The sequence below is a fragment of the Cydia splendana genome, chromosome 7 (assembly GCF_910591565.1).
Source record: "Cydia splendana chromosome 7, ilCydSple1.2, whole genome shotgun sequence".
Taxonomy (NCBI): domain Eukaryota; kingdom Metazoa; phylum Arthropoda; class Insecta; order Lepidoptera; family Tortricidae; genus Cydia; species Cydia splendana.
This window is the reverse complement of record NC_085966.1, coordinates 9771396-9790561: the sequence shown is the minus strand read 5'-3', so window position 1 is coordinate 9790561 and position 19166 is coordinate 9771396. Positions and strand designations below refer to the sequence as shown.

The following is a 19166-nucleotide window of genomic DNA, read 5'->3' as shown; positions in this document are numbered from 1 at the left end:
TGTTCCTGATATTTTTCAATAAGCTGTTCCAGAATGTGGATGTGATCCATTGTTGAGTAACCACTCCTGAATCCGGCTTGTTCACAAGATTGATGTTTGTCAATTTTTTCACTTATTCGGGATAATATGATTGATGAGAATAGTTTATATATGCAAGACATCAGACTGATGGGCCTATAGTTTCCTATGTCCTTTGGGTCTCCTTTTTTGTATAGCAGAATTATATTTGACTGTGCCCATTCTTTAGGTGTAATTCCAGTTTTTAAAATAAGGTTAAATAGGTGTGCCAATGGTGTAGCTATCAAAGAAGTGGCAGTCTTTAGCATTTCATTAGTGATATTATCGGGCCCTGGACTTTTGCCAGTCTTTAAGTTTTTGATGTGGTTCAGTATAGCTATTTCGTCTATTACTGGGACTTCACTGGTACTTATGTTTGGTAAGTCTATTTGTGGTGTTTCTGGGTCTTGACAGCTGTATAAATTTTTATAGTAGGTTGTAGCTATTTCCAGTATTTGATCTCGAGATTGTGCAGTTTTTTCTGAGCTTTGTAGTTCTGGTATCCAATTTTTATGTGTTCTGAGTTCTTTATAGGCTTTTTTCAAACTACCAGCTGCATGAAGGTGGCTTTCTATTTTTAACTCTCTGTGTTTTTTATAATCTTCTTTTATGCTTTTACTTACTTTTTTGTAGATATAACTTAGCTCAGATCTTGTCTCCTTTGTTCTGGGTTTTATGCTCTGTAGTTCAGTTCTCTTTATTATTAGTTGCCTTGTAGCTTCTGATAGTATACTTTTGGGATTAGTGTTGGTATTTTTCTGAGAGTGCCTTATAGAGGTTTGGATACAGCTGATCAGTTTGTCGTGGAATGTTTGTGTTGAATCCTCTTGTGTTAGGGTCATCAGCGGTCCTCTCTGTTCTTCAAGGCAGGTTAAGTAGTCTTGTATTTCAGTTTCAGTCTGTAAGCTATTTTCATTTTTTTTTTCTATAGTTGTGTCTGCTTTTTTTTGGGTGATTAAGTATCCATGTTGCTCTTACAAATCGGTGGTCAGATGAAAACTTAACACTGTTGAGTATTTCAATATTGTTTATATTTTTCTTATGGTTTGTTAGGATAAAATCAACTTCATTTTTTATGGAGCTATCAGGTGAGATCCATGTCCATCTACGATTCTGATTTTTCATGAAATATGTGTTCATAATATTTTTTTTTTTTTCATAGCAATAGTCTATTAGTAGTTCGCCTCGTTGGTTCCGTGAGCCGTAGCCATGCTTTCCCATAATCAGGTATTCCTCTGGTCTAGGCTGTCCAATTTTGGCATTGAAATCACCCATAATGATCACTTGCTTGTCTGCCTGATCATATGCTTTGTTGACAGTTTCGTAGAAAATCTTTATTTGTTCATCGGAGGCATTTTCAGTTGGGGCATAGACCTGAATAATAGAAAGTTTGAGATTGTTAATCGACATCCTTAATAGAGCTACTCTTTCTGATAGTCCCTGAAAGCTTACTATGTTGCCTTTCAAATATTTCTTTATTATAAATCCTACTCCATAGAGTCCTGGTGTCTGGCCTGTGTAACAGAATATAAACTCACTGTGTTCTTCAATCTCAGTGCCTAGTCGACGGACTTCTGATAAGCCTATAATGTCATATTTTATAATTTTTAGCGCTTCAGAAAGTTCTAGCAATCTCTCGTATGTCCTAAGTGTCCTAACATTGTATGTTCCTATATGGAGTAAATTTTGCTTTTTGTTTTGAGTAGTGTTCTTAGTAGATGGTTTGGAAGTCTTACTTGTTTGTGTCCTTGGAGGGTGGCGGTCTAGCTCTCCCTCGGTGACCAACCGTGGTGGGAGGCGGAGAGGGGTTCTAGTTATAAGTTTTTTCGTTCGCTGTTGTTGTTATACACTGGTGTTGGCAGTTTTTGCGCTGGTGTTGGCGGCATCTGCACTGGTGGTGGTCTTTGTGCTGATTTTGTACTTGCTGCGTTGGCTGGGGCTGATCCAATAGGTGATGTCATGTAGTCTGTGATTGTGTATTTGTTTTTCTTGGGGGCTTGCGGGTTGACGCTTAGTGTATCGGGAACATTAATTTCATTCTCTTTGTCAGAACTCTGGCTTGGAGGCCTTGGAGGTGAGTATACGGAGTTAATATTTCGTTTTTTCAGGTTGTGTTCTGTATTGTTATAATGTTTCTCACTACGCTGGCTGGGGTTGTCCTTATTTTTTAATATAATTAGCTTGTCTTGCCTAATAATCACCTTGTTACCCTTTTCACGTTCTTGTTTCGCCTCTTCTTGAAGCCCTTTTCTCTTTTCCAATACTTTTTCTGTGAAATCTTCTTTTATATGCCAATTTGTTCCTTCTAGATTTTTCTTTTTCCATAAAACTTGAATTTTCCTGCCGAGCGTTGTGAATGTGATAATAACCGGCCTGGTTTTGTTTCCCTTCTTGCCTATCCTTCTCACTGCTTCTATATCTATTTCATAGCATTGTACTCGCATCGTGTTGTTGATGAATTGGAGGACGTTTTTTTCTAAATCAAAATAACTTCGTTCGTTTTCCGTTAAGCCGAACAAGATGATATTTCTCTGCCAGAGACGACGTTCTAGGTTTTCTATATGATTTTCTTGGAGTACTAGTTTATTTTCGAGGTCTAATTGTTTTTGTTCGATTGCGACTAATCTGTGGTCTAACCTTTCTATCACTTTTTGCGCGACCGTGTCTCCTAAGCATTTTATTTCATCGCTTTGCTTTTGTTGTTGATCTTGAATCGACTGTAATATCTTTTTCATTTCGTCCATGATTAAAGAAAGATATATCGATCTATAAATATTATCAATTAATTACTAAATTCTTATAAATGTCAAGTTTGTACAATGTCAATGTCTTTGCTCTGTTTTGCCGACAGAGTTCGTTAGTTTGTGCCAATTTTCCTGTAGGTAGCGCGCTGCTTTGTCGTGTGAGTTGCCGTATGGCCGTGAAGCGGTTCTTGATTAGTTTGAAGTAAGTAAAACAGGTGGCGCTGCCCGGTATGAGCTTGTTTTCTTTAGTGGGTGTTGTTAGATGGCGCTGTATTTTCACTTTGTCGATTAAATTATATTTAAGTTATTACTATCCGATAATTTGTCAGAGTGCATGATTAATTATTGTCTAGTAATTATATATAACTTCGTCACTATTGATTTTCTTAACTCAGTATCACTGCAGTAAAATATTGTTTTTTTTGGGTGTGGGTAGTCCTCTACTTCTAAAATTTTTTCACTGTATTTTGATCGCTTTGTCCAGTTTTATTGCGCATAACACCACTTATAATTCCTATTTTTGCACTTGAGTTCGGATAAGTATAACACTAGTTTAGTCAAGATCACTATATACGTCTATTCGGTTGAACTTTGAAGATTTACCGTTAGTCCTTTGTCTTCACTGTTTTCGTTTGAAACACTGTTGATTATAACACTGGCATTGAGTTTTTATAGTAATTCAGTCTCTTTCTTCGATCTGGATCAAATGGTCACATTTTTCGGCACTTTTGATAATAATTTTCATTTTTTCTGGCTATAAAATCACGAGCACAAATATAGAACGTCATGGCGGTGCGACACCAGCGCCCTCTCTTTTTTTAAGTACCTAATAGTGTGTAATTACTTAATATAACGCAATTGTTTTTTGTATGGAAAGCGAACCACCTTAACTATTCGCACAACGTTTTGTAGTTGCAGTAAGTACTTACATATAGCCGGTAAAATTTTCGAAATAGGTATGTATTTACGTACAGTGCTAATTGCCGCACATAGAATAATTAAAGTTTGATCAATCGGAATATGTTCATAAGTCACTTATTACATTTCGATTTATAAGTCTGTATTTTCCAGCTTTAGATGTGCATGACTGTATATGCACATCTAAAGCTGAAAAATGCTTTCATGAATACGTTTATAATTATGGCTAAATTATGTTAATAGGGACAAATGTATCATTTTCAACCAAAGGGGTACTTATTATCTGTTGTCAATAAGGCGCTAAGTATTTCCATAAAGCTTCAATTTGAAATCAGCCTCGTCGACAACCGACAATGTTAACCTTTTGGTTGAAAACGTCACAAATTATGGCGATAGAGAATAAAATGTTCTGTTGCCAGAGTGCAGCACTAGTAAAACCCGTAAACGAGTGAATTGCAAAAAAGTGTAGGTAACACAATGGAATATTCACAAAAATATGCAAGAATGTAACACAAAATGAAGAAAATGTATGTGTTTTTTTTGTGTTACGTCACACAAAGGAAGCCAAAATCGACGCCGCAATATTTTTCACGACGTGTAGAATAAAAGTGGCGTCGAATTCAGAAATCCGCAAATACCATACCGATAGCCAAGTAATTTATCTATAGAACAATGTTAAAACAGTAGTAGAAACGGTTAGCTTTGCAAACTTTTAGTAGATTGGTTTGGTTTTGGTAGATCTCTCGGTTTGGCATGCTTAATGCTCTTCACATCACCACAGACGGAGGTCGACAGTTCGAATCTGTCTTGTTCAACCAATTGATGGAGGCACATGCACGCATACGAACCACATATTACACTACCATCCTGGAGCTAATTGGATTATTTGCATTTACTATTATAGTATATACCTATGCCTTATTTTTACGCCTAAGACCCTATAAGCTTTTAACAAAAACCATTATTTATTTTATACCTACGGGCGGTTTAGCTCCCGTACCTACCTCTATTATACCTAGCCACGTGCTAAAGCAACAATGTCCTTTAAATCCGTATCCTGTATCGTGATAGTATTAAGATTCAACTCGTCTACATTGAGGTGGTCGATCGTCCTAAATACATTACCAAAACATGTTAACTCGTATGAGCTGTTACATAGATTTGAACCTTAATACTATCATGATAATTTTTTATTAATATTTTTAAATAATTTGTTAAGCATATTTACACTTGCAAATATAATTTGCAGCATTCTAATATTATGCTATGGTAAACATATAACATGTTATATATTCGCGATTCATGTCGACAGCCCTATTGTCAGGCCCCCTCCCGCAGCGGCGGGCGCAGCTCGGCCACCCGCGCCCGCCCCCGCCCCCGCCCCCGCCCCGCAGTAATAGTTATTTGTTTTACAAGGAGGCAAAGTTGTTGTTCAATCGCTCGTGCTAATATTGATACCCGAGCAAGCGAAAGATTCCAAAATTGAACCAATAGCGTAGCGAGTGGGTAAAAAAATGGAATCTTGAGCGTTGCGAGGGTTTCAAAGCGCGAGGGTTAAACAAAATTTGCCCCCGAGTGAAACACAAAATTTTTCACCACACCAACCCGAAGCAAATATTAAATGTAAAATATCAAAGAAAATCAAATCCAAATGAATGTTATTAAATATTTATCATCCAAAATCATCATTTAAAAGTCAATTCTACCAGCAAACATAAGAAAACAACTCAAAATTTACATTTGATTACTTTGCCTCACATGTGAATAAAATGCAACTTTGTTATCAGTTTTTGAAGTGCAAAGTAAGCCTTTCCGAGCTGGTGTGGTGAAAAATATAATGTTCTAGTGCTGAAACGTATCACTATCACTGATTAGTTAGAACAACATGAACCTCATAGAACCCTCTTTCAAGTGCTATTGAAAGAGGCGGCTATACAGGGCCTGGGGCCTAGGGCGGCGAATAGTTATTTACGATACAAGTGCGGAAAAGAGGAAATTCGAACGAGTGGCGATAAATTAAAACACGACCGAAGATTTGCAAATTACCTATTCGCACGTGTATCGTACAACGTTTTACAGTACATGGCCCTTTAAACTTTTGACATACGCACGAAAAGTGCTATTTTACGCACTAGTGCGGGAAAATAGGACCATATGTACTTTAAATGATATTTTTATTATAAATTTGTATAAATATATGAATGTCATTAGTCATTGCCTACATTAAATGTACTTAATCTATGCTTCCATAAATATATTTACTATCATTATCAATATATTACAAGACGTTGCACATATGTCGTTGTTTCACTTATATGCACACCAATATAGCCTAATATAACTGGAAAGCCTGGCAGGCTAATCTTTTAACACGTTGGCTGCCATGAACATTGAACATCACCGTTGGGATCACGTAATCTTCTCTGTGTGCCCATGAGCATCACCAGTGGAATCGAAAGCTCGTTACCTCTTTATTGACCTCAGTAATATAGTGATGCTGGGATCACTAAATTTGTAAGGGGCGTGGGAGATACACTTTAGGTGAAGGATGGTGGGCAGGCAATGTGTTTAATACTTCGTTTATTTTTGGTAGGCTTAATTTTGCTGCCCTTTTTAGTAGTTTCGGTCGGACACTACACAAAACCCATTGCGGTCCGGTCCAGGCGCCATAGTGACGATGACGAGCTATTCATAAAAACTGAAATCTCTAAACTACTCGAAGACGGTATCATCGAACACAGTGTATTTCCCTGGCGGGCACAAGTTCTAATTGCCGGTGGAGGTCTACATAAGAAGAGGATGGTAATCGATTATTCTCAAACCATTATCAAATAGGGTATAGTTAGACCGTAAAAAGTCTGCAGCGATTTTGATAGCCCACGCAGTGCAAGTGTCATTTAAAACGTCAATCTTCTATGAAATTATGACTTATACATAACACTTACACTGCGTGGGCTATCAAATCCGCTGCAGACTTTTATTGGTGCGACTATAATTGCGTCAGTTTATCGTCCGGTGTCAGTTTCCGTCCACTTGACGGATTAGTAAATAATAAATTTCATTTATTTATAATTTGCTACTTGCGAAATATATTTTTATGTAGATAGATAAATTGTTTAGGTATTAAGGATCAAAGAATATAATACTCACTATTTATTTATTTATTTATATTTATTTATATTCAAATTTCGTCAAATGGACGGAAACTGACACCGGACGAAAACTAGCACAATGACCCTATACTGAATTGGATGCATTCCCATTGCCAAAAATAGAAACAATTGTCGCAAAAGCAGCACAATACAATTATTTCAGTCAAATTGCTTATCACCATTCAAGTATACAGGATGTCCAGTAATTAATGGACAACGTTCTAACCATCGGCCCTGTCGATTACATTACAAAAAATTACATTGTACTCTAACATTTTCAAGAAGTCTGGTCGCTTGTGGTGAAAAAAAATGTATGGAGAACAGAGTGCCCAACTTTCTTAAAAATAGTTTATCTAATACTGATTCTAAAATGGTATCACACATGCTATTTACATTTCTACAAACAAAAATATGGCCTAGATGGTGATTAAAGTGAAGTATGGTGCTAACTAATAAAAAAGACATAAAAGTGTGATTATCTCGAAAACCACGAAACTTTTACTAGACCTATAAGTGCATTTTCTGGACCAGCCTAAGGTGCCCTGCCGATGGTTGGAAGGTTGTCCATTAATTACTGGACACCCTGTATGTATAAGTACCTATTCTACAAAAAGAACGAATATACACCGCGTTTGAAGCAAACGGTAAATTATATGGTACCATGTACCATGGTATATCAGTTCGGGGTCACCAACGGTGTAGCGGCTTTCCAGCCAGAGCTGGGCACCGTTAATCAAAAAGTTAACTTCGTTAATCGTTAATCCGTTAAATAAAAAGTTAACTTCGTTAAACGTTAAACGTTACTTTTCAAAAGTTTTAACGGAAGTTAAAGTTAATCGTTAATCGTTAACTCGAAATCGTAAATATACGCAATAAGAAATAAAACTAGGAGAAATAATCATAAATTTTGATTTTTATTAAAGACTAATCTACTAATTAATAATAGCATAGCCAATAAAAATATTATTCGCTAGCATCTGCCATAAGGTGCATGTTCCCCTTCATGAACATGAGCATATTAAAATTGTCGTCTTATAGCGACGCCCGTTTTGGAGAAAAAATATCTTTTCCCGCCGAAAACAGGCGTTCCACAGCAGCACTCGAAGGTATACTAGTGATTATATTTGAGGCAGCGCGCGGCCTTGGTGTGAGTAGGTACTTAGGTATTAACGATTAACGGACTTAAGAAAAGTTAACGGAAGTTAACAAGTCCGTTACAGGTTTTTAAAGTTAACTTAAAAGTTAATCCGTTACTCGAAATCTTAACTTCGTTAATTAACGATTAACGGATTAACGAGTTAATGCCCAGCTATGTTTCCAGCGTACTCTGAACTACATCTAAAGAAACTTTTAGCCCCCATGGCAGAAAAGCTGCGAATAGAGAAGAGTTCCGGACTGTGGTAGCCGACATCCATAGAGGATATGGCACCTAAAGAATTTGCGAATTACAGTTTTCGCGGTGGGCCCCCTGGAAACCAAACGCCAGCCTTAAGTGGTATCCAGACGGGACTGATAAAATCGGTCGATTTGATCAGAAATGAAATTGGCGTCTATCTCCAATTCAATCACCAATTTTAGATTTATGGTGATATTAATTAAAGCCCCTGTATAGTCAGGGTTGGGCAGTATTTCAATTACATGTATTTGAAATACGTATTTGAAATACATTTTAGTATTTTGTATTTGTATTTCAAATACTACCTGGAAAAGTATTTTGTATTTGGTATGTCAAATACTGAACTCACATGTATTTAGTATTTTGTATTTCAAATACTTCAAGCATCAAAATACATTTCTACGAAATACATTTTATTAAATTCTATGATCCTAAAATGGAACGTTTTTTTTTTAAATATAATGTACAACTTGTACGAGGGCAAATAGGTACAATGCGCGAGCGAGCTATTGTGCGCGGAACTTTTCGTCAACAGCCAGGGGATAGGGTCATTGCAGTAGTTTCCGTCCATGCTCTAGTTTTCGACCACTTGACAGATTAGCAAATAATATATTTCAGTTTTAATTTACTATTTGCGAAATATAATTTTTTATATGTGGACAGATATATTGTTTAGCTATGGATTGAAATCAGTCCAAATTTGTGCAGCAATGTAGATTTATATTCAAATTTCGTCAAGTGGACGAAAACTAGAGCTGGACGAAAACAAGCGCAATGACCCAATAAGTTTTTAGGAAAGGATATTCGTTAAAAAAACTAAATGATTAAACAAAAAAATGAAAAGTATTTTGTATTTGAAATACATTATTTTAAACACTGTAATTTGTATTTTGTATTTCAAATACCAGTCACCAAAGTAATTTGTATTTGGTATTTCAAATACTTTTAAAAATGTATTTTGTAATTTGTATTTGAAATACGTGGAAGCCAGTATTTTGCCCAACCCTGTGTATAGTTCGTAGTTTTGTAACAGAGCCCGAGCTAATCCTATTGTCTATTGTCAAGTAAAACCGCTCGTGCCACGTGCCACAACCACCTGCATAAAACCTGCGTACTTCGGTTACTGAGTGCTGGCGAGTCGAACACTACAGAGCCAGTCTAAAATGTGTCATCGAGATGCGTAACAAAGGCGCGTTATCGGAGAGCGCACCTACACTGGTTTTTTGAGCGTTGGACTAGCCCGCGCTCAGGTGTCAAATAGAATAAGTATGACCCTTTTTTGCAGGTAAGAGCACGTGCGGTTTTACTCAACAATAAACAATAGGATTAGCCGCCGGGCTCTGTTACAAAACTACGAACTATACACAATGGGTCAGCGCCGGCCACTCCAAGGGACGCATTTGTGCGTTAGAGGGAGCAAGTGTTATTCAAACTTCTATGAAATTATGACGTTAAATGACACTTGCACTGCGTGGGCTATCAAATCCGCTGCAGACTTTTTTTGGTCCGACTCTATGAATTTTACACGCTTTGGAATGAAAATTGTCGAGTTACGAATTTTTTTCAAAAAAATGTATGGAGCAGGAACAAGAAATCATTATTAAGTACTCAAGAACCGCAAAACAAACCGTAATATCCTCGCAGATGGTTATACTACGAATTATTTGTGATTTTTTGGCATATTACATATATCCGTCACGGGTGCGGCTTTTTAAAAAAAACATTAATTGGTACTATGGAAAAAGCACGAAAACCAAAGTCAACTGTTGAGATATTTTGATTTTTTGTACCGGCTCCATACATTTTGTTTGAAAAAAAATCATAACTAGTATTTTCGACTCAAATCGTCTGAAACTTACAACTTAGCATAAACATACTGGGCAAAACCCATTTCAGTCAAAAAAATCTTAATATGTTGACTTTGGTTTTTGTGCTTTTCCCATAGAAACAATTAATGATTTTAAAAAAAGCCGCACCCGTGACGGATATATGTAGTATGCCAAAAAATCACAAATAATTCGTAGTATAACCACCTGCGAAGATATTACGGTTTGTTTTGTGTTTCTTGAGTAAGTAATAATGATTTCTTGTTCCTGCTCCATACATTTTTTTGAAGTGAAAACTTCTTTAGCGGCGCTGAGCACTTTTTGAGGTGGGGAAAAAATGATAAACTCGATACAGCGTAACACATAACGCGTAACGTAACGCTGACGTCATGTGTCACGCACAATGTTATTCACCAAAGAACTTTAGTCATAACGTATCATAATCAGGTGAATTATTTAAAACTGGAACTTTTATATTAAGCAATAAATCTTGTACGGGCTGAAATACGAGAATCTCACAGTTACATTCTAACTTTATATCACTCCAACATAATTCAATAAAGCTACATCTTGATAAAATCGCTAATAAAAGTGAAAACTCAAAATATCATGACCAAATATATTTAGATGCGAGGTCTGCAAGGTAACTTTACAATTTATATTCGAATTTTAAACAATTAACGCTATAAATTTAAGCTCACTGGCCAGCAATTTCGGAACTAAAGTTTTTCAATAGAAAGGAGGATGGGTCAATTATACATAGTGCTGCAGACATTTTGGACTAGTCATTGAGTTTTCACTTCTGTCGGCACTCCAGGAGTGCAACCCGATTTTTTTTTTAATTCGTAACTCGACAACTTTCATTCCTAATCGTCTAAAATTCATAGGTTACTATAACAATGCCTAGCAAAACCTATTTCAATCAAGAAAACATAAACCATTCACGTCGTAATATAAAACTATAATTTATTATACGTTACCTTATCCTGATCCTTGTCCAAAATTCCGAATTATCCGTTATAATGTAATCCTTTAGTTCCGTTTCCCCGTTTTACTCGTTTGGCTGAATGCGCCCGGAGCCCGAAGCCATTAAAAAAAAAAAAAAAAAAAAAACGGTTTCTAAGTCAAAGAAAGCCTAATTTCAGCCCACAGTGTGGCGTCAGTCCTCACAAATTGGTATTCAACCGTCCGCACCTCATTTTATCGGTAATATCGGTCAATATCGGCGGTTGAATTCGGCGAGCCAAGTTGGTGTTTGCATCCGCACCTCGTGATTCGGTCGGGCAATTTAATCAGATTGGCGAAAAATTTACTAGTCAGGATCTGGTCAGGATACGCCTTTAGCCCCCATACCCACGGGCGCTTTTACAACGCGCGTTAAAAAAGCGTTTGAATGACACAAATAGATACATGTGTATTTATTCACACGACAGCGGTAGCGCTTTTTATCACGCGTTGTTAGATTTTCGACTTACCTAAGCCTTGGTCGTTAAATCGAATTTAGAGTGCGGACAGATTCAAACGCTTTTTTAACGCGCGTTGAAAAAGCTCTCGTGCAATGGGTCCGTCGTTGCGACCGGCTGTAACGACCGATTTGTAAAAATGCATCGTTACATTAGGTCCGTGTTCTATGTTTAAGCCGAGTATAAGCCCCTTTAGCAATCACCGCTACCTGATTGAATCAAATTCAAATTTTTCAGTTATGACACTTATAATGGGACCAACTTCGAAATCACTTAAGTTTTATTGGCCGTTTCATACATTTTGATCGAATGGATGTCGACGTTTTCTATGGGAAGGCCAATATTTTTTTTGGGATTTCGGGGTTGGTCCGATAGAAAAAGTTGTTCAGTATGACCCAGTATGACGGGCGTAAGCCATAATGCTATGTTGGGGGCTGCAATAGTCAGGGGCGTATTTACCCTAGGGCCAAGGGGGCCATGGCCCGGGGCGGAAGGCCGCGGGGGGGCGGCGAAGCCGCACCCTCGCGATTTTTTCTGGGCGCCTTTTATAATCAAACTTAGCTATATTTTTTATTATATTTTAATTGACATTTAAATTAATAAACAAACGAACGCTTCAAACCCCACCAATTGCTTAAAATATCTACCAACAAGTACCTAAATTAAGCAACATTTTCGTTCAAGAAGTATTAGTACGTCGCAGTGCCGGATTTACCACTAGGCTGAGTAGGCTGAAGGGGTAAGTAATAGAACGTATACAATCCTATAATATATTGCTCAGAATATATAAATTCAATTAGTATAATTTTGAATGGCATAACGTGCAATAAGTATAACGCGCGATACGTATAACAATGAATTCTATAATTTTATAACGTATAATGAACTTTACATATAATATCGTTTATGATAAGTATAAAAAGGTATAACGTTGAAATAATATAATATACAAAACAAATACCACGCAATAAACCTAACCTTTTATTTTTCTGGGGGGTAACAGTTCTAACCTAACCTAATACTTTTCTGGTAGCAGTTTCTTTCTCTGAGGGGTCACAGTTCTAACCTAACCTAACCTACTTTTATGGTAGCAGTTTCTTTCTCTGAGGGGTCACAGTTTTAACCTAACCTAACCTACTTTTCTGGTACCAGTTTCTCTGAGGGGTCACAGTTCTAACCTAACCTAACCTAACCTACTTTTCTGGTAGCAGTTTCTTTCTCTGAGGGGTCACAGTTCTAACGTAACCTAACCTACTTTTCTGGTAGCAGTTTCTTTTTCTGGGGAGTCACAGTTCTAACCTAACCTAACCTACTTTTCAGGTAGCAGTTTCTTTTTCTGGGGAGTCACAGTTCTAACCTAACCTAACCTACTTTTCTAGTAGCGGTTTTTTTTTCTGGGGAGTCACAGTTCTGACCTAACCTAACCTACTTTTCTGGTAGCAGTTACTTTTTCTGGGGAGTCACAGTTCTAACCTAACCTACTTTTCTGGTAGCACTTTCTTTCTTTGAGGGGTCACAGTTCTAACCGAACCTAACCTACTTTTCTGGTAGCAGTTTCTTTCTCTGAGGGGTCACAGTTCTAACCTAACCTACTTTTCTGGTAGCAGTTTCTTTCACTGAGGGGTCACAGTTCTAACCTAACCTAACCTACTTTTCTGGAAGCAGTTTCTTTTTCTGGGGAGTCACAGTTCTAACCTAACCTAACCTACTTTTCAGGTAGCAGTTTCTTTTTCTGGGGAGTCACAGTTCTAACCTTACCTAACCTACTTTTCTGGTAGCAGTTTCTTTTTCTGGGGAGTCACAGTTCTAACCTAACCTAACCTACTTTTCTGGTAGCAGTTTTTTTTCTGGGGAGTCACAGTCCTAACCTAACCTACTTTTCTGATAGTAATTAGTTTCGGTGATCTATGAAATACTGAGCTATCCAAATAATTTTACTGATGTTTTGTTCAGATACTTATATGAGATGTTATTCATTATTTTAATTTATATGCATAATGAATTTTATATTAAATGTAATTAGTTTATTTGTATGTTATACCAAACAGCGGTATGTATATTGTATGTTATATTATTTTTATGTTATACTAATTGAAAATATAGATTTAGTGCATTATACATAAGATTAGTATACGTTTTGAACGTTTGTAAATTGAAATTATATCAAAAGTTCGTATTCATTATGACACGCACCCAGGCTGAAGCCTAGGGCGGCAGATTTTAGGGGGCGGCAAATTTGGGTCAAAAAAATATTTTATTTGCTGTTCAGATAGGGTCGACCAGAATTTTGTCGCTCCCCTATTTATTTGTAAAATTTAAATAACAAGCATTATTTGCCGATTTTGCCGCCCTCTGTCATGTCAAGACCCTTTATATTGAGACAGACAGACGGCCGGACGGACAACAAAGTGATCCTATATGGGTTCCGTTTTTTTTCCTTTTGAAGTACGGAACCCTAAAAATGTACCTACTATTTTCTCGAAAAAATTTCGCGCTCGCTACGCTCGAGTTTTCATTTACGTACCTACATTATTTTATTACTGACCCATCTCACTACATTGGGCGGTTCTTGTGTCTTCGTGGTATTGAATCTCACTAAATTGTTCCGATCCCATGATTCCCATGCCGAAACTCAGTACAGATAGAGTGCTCTCGATATCAGATACAAATACAATACTTTTCATGACTTTCCAGCACCACAGAGTGAGGGATAATGCCGATAATGGTAGGGCCTGTGTAATACGCATTCCTACTACTGTCGTCTGCATAGCAATGATTATCATTGATATGCAGCAATGACAGCACAGAACCTAGTGCAACGCCAGCGGTGATGTCCGCACTATCGGAGCAGCTTCCGTCTACTATACGGCTCATGTGCGTCTACCGGAAAAAAAGCTAGCGATCCATTTGTATAACATAGTCCCTCGCGCAGACTCGATGCCAGACCCGACCGAACTCCTTAGCTATATCCAGCCTGACTGCCAATGCCTCACCTTAATTCTCAATGGCCAAAACCCAGCAGTACCCACCGGTCGCCGATCAGATCAGGCAAATATAACGAGGTCGCATCGTCATTTAGTGACAAAAACGGCCCATATAAATCTGTATCGAGAATAGTGACATTAGTGACGTCACCTTTCTGCACTCAAAAGAATAAAAAATTATATACGTTCCACTATCAGCGAAGAGCGCCTGAATAGCTTAGCTCTTCTTAATATAGAAGCTGAGCTGACAAACGTTTTAAATTACGACAGCGTCATTGATGATTTTGTCAACCAATTTGTACATAGGAAAACAATGTAAATGCCTATGTGAGTATATGGTAAATGTTTAGTTTTTTTTTATTTCACACCCCAAAGGTACTTGTTGCAGGTTTTTTTTTCTTAAATAAAATACTTTATCGTCACTGATGAAGGGGGGCGGCAAATCAAAATGGCCCGAGGCGCCAAATTTGTAAATACGCCTCTGGCAATAGTGTCCTGGCTGCTCCTTCGTCGGATGCTGCCGTGGCGCTATTGCAGCTTGTACGAAAGGCTTTAGTATATAGAATAAGTTAGTTGTAAGAATGTATAAATTTGTAGTTTTTTATGGAGCGACAAGTTCACCTCGGTGACAAGCTCTAAAAATAAATAGAAAAAAAAGTATGACGGGCGGCTATACTAATCCGTAGACACATATTATTAATCTGTGAGCTAGTTCAGCTAATATTTCACGTGCATCTGTTATTTGTGCACGCTTTTTGGAAATAATTATATCTATGGCGTCAACAATCGGAATCTTTTTTTGAGTTGAGGGATTGCGATGTTGAGGCTTGATTTTTGATCTGAAAGAAATTCAATCAAGATTAATTTTATCATGAGCAATCCAAGCTATTCAATAGCAATACACAACAGTATAAGCAAGTTTATTTTTATTCCGTCGTATTTGTATGATATCCTTTAAACTCTTGTCAATTAAAGGCATATCCAGATTAGTCATGTTTTCGCCAATCTGATTCAATTGCCCGATCGAATCAGGAGGTGCGGACGCAAATACCAATTTGGCTCACAAATTCAACCACCGATAATGACCGATATTACCGATAAAATGAGGTGCGGACGCAAGGAATACCAATTTGTGAGGTCAGTATTTTCGTTCTGGGGCATTTATTCAGTTTCATCATCATCATCATCATCTCAGCGATAAGACGTCCACTGCTGAACATAGGCCTCCCCCTTTTTTGGGGGGTGAATGCCATAATCGCCACGCTTGGCAAGCGGGTTGGCGATCGCAGTCGAGTACACCGAATTTGAGGGACGCTGCTGCCCGTCCACCGATGGTCTTGGACGTGGTTTAAGGACATACCCGTTTATTCAATTTAGAGGGCTCTAATATCACCATAAATCTAAAATTGGAGATTGACGCCAATTTCATTACTGATCAAATCGACCGATTCGATCAGTCCCGAAGGAATAAGGAAGTCTTCGTTAAATAATACAAAAAGAGAGTGTGTAACTCAGAAACTTAGGTCAGCTCCAACGGTCTACTTCTGTTAAAAACTATTAATAAGAATTCTCTGTAAAGGCTTCGTCACACAGGCGCGTTTTCCGGGCGGCGCGTGAGCGGGGCGCGCCGCGTAGCTAAAGCCCCTCATTCACACTCCTACCTTGTCGTCCGCCTCGCAGGACTACGGCGTAAGATATAGCTCACACACCATCCTACGTTGTAGTCCGCCTCGCAGGACTACGGAGCAAGAAATAGCTCACACACGGTACTAAGGGCCTACCGCGAACCACGTTGGACGTGCTGCCTCCCTGTCACACTTACGTACGAATTTACACGCGCGACAGAGGGGCAAAACGTAGAACGTGGTTCGCGGTAGGCCCTCTGTTTTGCCGTCCATCACCAGTACTGATTCGTTTCTCACAAGTGTCGGTCTGTGGTCGGTCTACTTACTCTTGAAAATGTTAATCCTCCACACTCGTGCGCGAATCGCGGCGCGAAGCCGCGAACGCGAGTGTGGAGTCGATTTTCGCAGACAGCGAAATCGACTCCACACTCGCGTTCGCGGCTTCGCCCGCTATTCACGCGCATAGTCTGGAGGGGGCTTTACGTGCAATTTAAAAAAAGAAAATAGCTCTTCTGCTATGTATTTTCTTGTTATTGGATAAAAATAAAAAAGAGTGTGGGAAAAGAAACTGCTAAAAATTCGCCAGAGAACGTCATATTTCTTAAGTATTGGTAATAATTGTTGCAATGCCTATTCCTCCATTGTTTGTTGGAGTAATTGGGTGATTTCTGGTCCAAAAACAGCGATTCCTTTACAAATTTCAACAAAATGGCGCGCACTGTTGTTATACCTACGTCAAACACGGTAGTCCTCAACGTAGGACGACAAGCCACACACAATCCTACGCGGCGGACTACAGCGGTGGGCGGGGCTTGTAGGATTTGTAGGACCCAAGTGGCATCCTACTTGAGTTTGTAGGACGGCTCGTAGTCCGCAACCCCCATACACAATCCTACCCAACGAGGCGGATTACGAGGCGGACTACAAGGTAGGAGTGTGAATGGGGGGCTTAACAGACTATCGCACCGCACCGTGACCTTGGAGTGTCGCACCCATAAGTGAGAGCGAGAAACGTATATCTCTTTTCTTTGTCAGTAGAAAAAGGCGGCATATTGGAAAAATAGAGGCGCGAAGGGATATCGTCCCATAGAAAATTTTAATTGCGCGCCTTTTTTTACTGACAAGATTTGCTTGACCACCTATAGCTACTTTACATATAAAACGCTCACGCCCCGCTCGCGCGCCACCCGTAAAACGCTCCTGTGTGACGAAGACTTAATTATAGTTCGTCAAACCAATTTGACAGTCAGTAAGCCCCCATTCGCACGACAGCGTTTTCAACGCGCGTTCAAAAAGCGCTTGAATCTGTTCGCACTCTAAATTCGACTTATCGACCAAAGCTTAAAGTCTAAAATCCAACAACACTGGATAAAAAGCGCCACCGCTGTCGTGTGAATACATAATTGGTTATCCATTTGTGTCATTCAAACGCTTTTTTAACGCGCGTTGAAAAAGCTGTCGTGCGAACGGGGCCTAAGAACCAGGAAAACTATACTCATTTAAAATCCTGTAAAGTAGCTAACACACTATCGCACCGCACCGCGACCTTGGTGCGTCGCACTCATGAATGAGAGCGAGAAACAGATATCTTTTTCTCGCCCTCACTTACCGGTACGAAAGGTCGCGGTGCGGTGCGATAGTGTGTTACTACTTTAAATTCGCAAATTGCAGGCACCTTTTTCTGTCATTTTATTCTAATTATAGCTGATCAAGCAAATCTAATCAATAAAAAAAGGCGCGAAATTCAAATTTTCTATGGGAAGAGATCCCTTCGCGCCTAAATTTTTCAAATTTGCCGCCTTTTCTACTGACCAGATCTGCTTGACCAAGTATACATTTCATGGATCGGACAATTTGATTCCGTCTGGAAAAAAAATATATCTCTTTCTCGCTCTTACTTATGCGTGTGACGCACCAAGGTCGCGGTGCGGTGCGATAATATGTTAGCTACTTAACCTTACCATTATCTGCTTATTTTTTGCGCATGGCAACATTATTGAATCGTAAACTTAAAAATCGTCGCCCATCCCTAGAATATCACTCTATGTGTCAAATATTTATAGTCTGTGGCGTGGAGCGAAAAGTGGACGCCAATTATTGGGCTGTACATTCTTGGGTTGAGCAATCCCGGGTCGAGCATTCTCGGTACGGGCCAATAATATGCGACCAATATTCGGCGTCCACTAAATGGATTCGTATTATTGGGTCGTGTATTATTGGGTTGAGCGTTATCAGGGTGTACAAGCTCGGTCCGTGCCAATAATATGAAGCCACTCTTTTAACAGGGCAGTAGTGTACAACCCAATAATACGCATCCAAAAAAGTGGACGCCAATTATTGGGCTGTACATTATTTGGTCGTGTATTAACCGGACTCAATAAAATAAAGCCGTGTCCGTGTCTATGGTATGGGTATCTTGTCTATGATTCATCGACCGGAAGTCGGAATGTCACCTACAATAATGTACAGCCAGAATAGTACGGCCGGATAATGAGGAGCAAGGTCGCGGTGCGGTGCGGTAATCTATTACGGCTTTAAGATAGCAGAGCTGTCTTGACGGATTTAACGGCTCTATTTAGGTTGAAACTTAATTTCCGTTTCTATCTAGTACTTGCCTACTTATTTTCGTCTCATGACATCTACCTACTTATAGGAGTCGATTCGAGCAAGGGCTGTACAGTGATAATAGCACCTTTCGGCATTCGTAGGTGCACAGTGAACTTTCTATTCCTCAGTCCACCAATTAACAGATGTCAGGTGTGCGGTAATAAAGATTTTGCACCGATTTAAATAGAACACAAAATGAGGGAGGCTTTTATTACATTATGAACGTCATATTTTTTTACAACTATAAAATACCAAAAACATGGTCTTAAATTTTGTATATTCCTACGTACATAAGTATATAATGTAATGTCATAATTTCTTATCGCTAAATGGATTAACTATAGGTAGGTACTTAACCTGTTGGTTAGAATCTATCATTAAGTTTAATAATAAT

The 19166-nt window shown here is 38.6% G+C and overlaps 1 protein-coding gene across 1 annotated transcript in view; it reads left to right on the top strand.

The window, feature by feature from the left end:
• LOC134792123 (abl interactor 2) overlaps window positions 1-19166 on the top strand; it is a 296093-nt gene that overhangs the window by 50888 nt on the left and 226039 nt on the right. The window lies entirely within an intron of this gene.